The sequence below is a fragment of the Haematobia irritans genome, chromosome 1 (assembly GCF_050003625.1).
Source record: "Haematobia irritans isolate KBUSLIRL chromosome 1, ASM5000362v1, whole genome shotgun sequence".
In the NCBI taxonomy this organism is placed as follows: domain Eukaryota; kingdom Metazoa; phylum Arthropoda; class Insecta; order Diptera; family Muscidae; genus Haematobia; species Haematobia irritans.
This window is the reverse complement of record NC_134397.1, coordinates 15820473-15824837: the sequence shown is the minus strand read 5'-3', so window position 1 is coordinate 15824837 and position 4365 is coordinate 15820473. Positions and strand designations below refer to the sequence as shown.

Sequence of the window (4365 nt, the reverse complement as noted above, 5' to 3'; positions counted from 1 at the left end):
GCACCGGAGGAAACAGACCTCCCACGGCAGACTAGGGTAATTTTAGCCCAATTAAGATCAGGCAAGTGCAACCGTCTCAATTCCTACTTATCAGTGATTGATAGCAGCGTAGCTGACGTATGTCCAATTTGCAACCAAGGGCCACACGACACGCGTCATCTTTTCTCTTGCTCGGCTAAACCAACCCGACTTACCAGCAGATCACTCTGGACACACCCCACCTTAGTCGCAGAGTTCCTCGATCTGGTCACAAGCTGAAGTACCAAAGCGCACAATAAACTGTTACAACAACCAATTATCAGAATAAATTCGGGTAATTCACTAAACCTAACGTGAATTATACTCGAACCTCCCGAAAAAAAGAGATTTTTTTTCGATAGCCGACTTTGCCTTAACAAATTTTTGTACAAACGTCTCACAAAAACTCAAGAAGCCGACACAATTTTTGTTATTATTTTAAAATTTCTCCTTCTAAAAATTTCTCATTCTATTAGAAGCTTTTCGGAATAAAATTACTTCTAAAACACCTTGCCAGTTTTCAGCAATATTCTTTCCTTGAAGTAATCTCTACATCAAAATCGAATGTGCAATTTTATTTTCAATAGTTCCGCTTCTATGGTAAAAAAAATCGAATCGAGTGTATCATGTCCCTAACAATAGTGTATTGTGATTAATGGAACTATTTCTTTCTTTCATCCCTTTATAAAATCAATCGTTTGAAGAAGCACTATGGCAAATAGTCCACCAAATTTAATTAATTACCAACTACATTCCCATTTTGGATTTTGTTTTGCTGAATAATGATTAAATTCTATTCCCCGATGTTCCGAAATTCGGAATCGCTAATAGCAAAATTTTAATTTGGCGCTATTTCCTTAACCATAAAGCATTAAAACATAAAATTTGGCATTATTGTTCTCTTTAAAAATATGTTCAAATTGAAATTGGACTGAAGTTTGGGAATATCTAGTTTTTCTTAGAGTATTTGCGATTCCAAATATCAGAACATGGCGGAATCTGCCATATCCAAATATTGCAAATAATCTTAAAATTCAACTAATGGACTTTTAATGTTGCTCCATATCGACTTGTAATGTTATAAAAATCGACTGTGAAGCACGTTTACAATATGACTGATTAGGTTTCCAACACGCCCAACTTTTCGGATAAAACCATCCTTTATCTGAAAAGTTTTGATTTATGGTAGTATACGAAATTTAATTCCCTCAATATTCTCTACATTTTTCCCTCTGATGACAAATACAAATTTCGATGCCTTCTCCTTCTTTAGTACGGTACGTCTATGTAAAAGTTAATGAAATATTGGACACAAAGTATAATTAGTATTAATTTTGTAGTGAAAATCTGATTCATTTCACCAAAGTTTATGTCCACATATACGTATTTTTGCACGTATTTCGAATAACGATCTTAGATTTAACGTTTAACAACATTCAGTACAAATTTCTCTAACTTATTAGTTTTTGGTTCTTAGAGGATTAAAGACATGGCAATGGTTAAATGTTCAACTAATCAAAAAGTTTGGTAAACGAAAAATATGAACAAAACAAAAACAATATTCGGGATATGTGTATGACGACATTATTGAGTGACAAAAAGACCACGACTACGACCGGTAGTAGAAGTAACGGTATATACAAACAGCGCAAAAGCAAAAGAAAGTTGTAATAGTAGTTGTAGTAACAAAAACAACAACAGGGAAAGATTTCCTTAATACTCTAGAAACGTTTCATAGCAAGAACTGGCAGCAGTTGGCCGGGGTCAGCTGGATGCACAAATTCTCCTTACAGTAATAGGCATTGCAATGACCTAATTTCCTAGAGAAATGCAGGATGAGAATAACGAACAATCGTCGCGAATTTTAAGCGGGGTTGAAATAGCTTCCTATCTTATCCGCATTTGATTTTCCATATTTAAAATACATTATCCAAAAAAAAAAAGATTAATCTCTTACGCATTTCAATGTTTGCAAAATCACAGCAAATCATAAAATAAATATATCGCTGATGGAATTCAAGCTTCCATATTCTCCTCCATAGTCATACTTATTTATTTATTTCACTTGTGCAGTGAATAATTAATATTTATTCAAGAGAAAAATCCCACATTAATTATTTACCAATAATGCCTCTTATATTTATCTCTTCCGAGACTGCTTGTTTGTCATCCTTCTGAATGTATATAAACAGCAAGGCTACATTTATTTACTTACCTTTTGGGGCTTAAATAGAACTAATATACAAAAAATGTGTAGTAGTTTTTGTTTTTCGTGTATTCTATGGCAGTAGAATTTTACAGATAACGTTGCAAAATTGTAATAAAAGATAATTTCTATATAAATTTATCAATCAGGCAAAAAAAATTCCATTCACGCGAAATCCGGACCAGTTGAATAAGAAGACGCTCCGATTGTTATTTTCAAATTCTATCCCAAATCAAAAGCGTTCCATCCTTCCCCTCACCGCATCGATAATGCGCTTTACTGACTATCAGTTATTCCGGACGGAATGTCGGTGTTTGTAAAGAATCTTAAGGGCACCTTATACGGTCGGATAAACCCTGCGACACAACACGTTTCGGCGACAAATCCGATTGTATAAGGGCGTGTTCGGCTGTCGCGGGGACGTGTTGGCATAAAATCAAAACAACTTTGATTTTTTCTGGTTGGGTGGTACAAATCATTGAGTGTAAGGGGATGTTCGACAAACATTATCAAAGACAAATTTATTTTTACATTAAAAACAGGCATTTCTGTAATGAAATTAATGATGGATTGCCAATTCTGGTTGAAAATTAAAGAAATATATAAATCTAAACCAGTATTGTGGCAAAAACGTGGAAAAATTCCACTTCCAATCAATGGGAAACCAGGCGACAAGTATTTTAAATTCATCAAGTAATTTGTAATATATTAAATGTGGATTACTTCAGGAATCATTGTTTTGACACATATACCAGGATTTTTTTTTTATTATTTTCTTCCATTTTTTCAGTAAAAAATGGTTTCACCCATAAATCTTCGTACAACTTTATTGTTTGTTTATGCTTCTTCTTATTTTTTCATGTTGTCATCACATTTGTTCGTGCAGTGTAAGGTCAAAACTTGAACGAACACACAACAAATAGACGAACCTCTGTCGGAGTGTTTATCCGACCGTCTAAGGTCCGCTTTATTCATTGAAGAACGTAACGTAATGGTAACTTCATGGGCTCAGATTCAGATATAAATATTTGATCGTACAACTTTTAGAAGATTTCATATAAAATCAAAATAAAAACAAATAAATAAATTAAATTCGTGCAGATAATTGTTTTTCAGTTTTATTATTATCAAAAGTCAAATAAAATTTGATAGGTTTGTGCAATATGATATAAGTTAGTTTTAAGATTGTAGTTTTTAACAGTAAATTAAGCCACATATTATTATTGTAATAAGTTATAATTTCCCAACTCTTACTCTGAATTTAACTTTGCAATTATTTTACAACTATCTTAAAATTCACTTTTTCTGATAGTTTGAAGGGGCTCTTATTGGCGTCGTTCTAAATTTATCTAACAAGGCACCTAATAATTGTACTAATGCGATACTTTTTTGTAGTAACTTGGCGTGGTATAACTTCTCAATAGTGACGACGCTTTTCCGACGAGTTTTGGATGTAGTATACGATTGTTTTCGGCGTGGTGGGGATTCTCAGAAGTGCCGTCAAATTCAAAAAATGTTGACAGGGAATATAATAATGTAATTTCATAATAATTTACTGATAGTTTATCGAAGGAATTTGTATGGTAATAGCAAGTTTAAAGTTTACTTTTACTTTTATGAATATGGGGGTTAGCCTGCAAAGCGCATAAGACGCATTCGTATGTAAATATAATTATAGCGATAGCCGTAACATTTCTGCCGCGACGACAAATACAACAAGATTGACGGCAAAAATGTTCTCTTCTCTTGTTTTGGAGAGTTTTTGGTGTCAATATAGCATGATTTTTTGTTACTTTTAATTGGAGATAAATAAACACATGTAATATTTTTTTTGTTGAGTTATTTCAAGATAAAAAGACAGTCCACATAGCCTGGCAACAACTATGCCTAGTAAAATGATAAGCGATGGCAACACTATGCCATTTACCGCCAAGGAATTAGAATAGATTTTAATTTGGCTTCACGCCGCTAGCCGTCACGGATTTTGGGCTTCCCATAGAAATACACGTAAACTAGTGTTCGCCTACCGCCATCGCTATGATTATATTTACACACTTATGTCTCGACGGCGCAATAAACAAGGGTTCGCATACCCAAGTCGATGTGGTTATGTTTACAGCAACTGAAAAGCAATTTTCCAA

The 4365-nt window shown here is 33.7% G+C and overlaps 1 long non-coding RNA gene across 1 annotated transcript in view; it reads right to left on the bottom strand.

Annotated features, from left to right (window-relative positions):
* Positions 1 to 2436, bottom strand: part of LOC142220323 (uncharacterized) — a 15018-nt gene extending 12582 nt beyond the window's left edge. The window contains exon 1 of the long non-coding RNA XR_012717858.1: positions 2234 to 2436. This is a non-coding gene — a long non-coding RNA (uncharacterized LOC142220323). The remainder of the gene's footprint in view (positions 1 to 2233) is intronic.
* Between the last annotated feature and the right edge of the window lie 1929 nt (positions 2437 to 4365).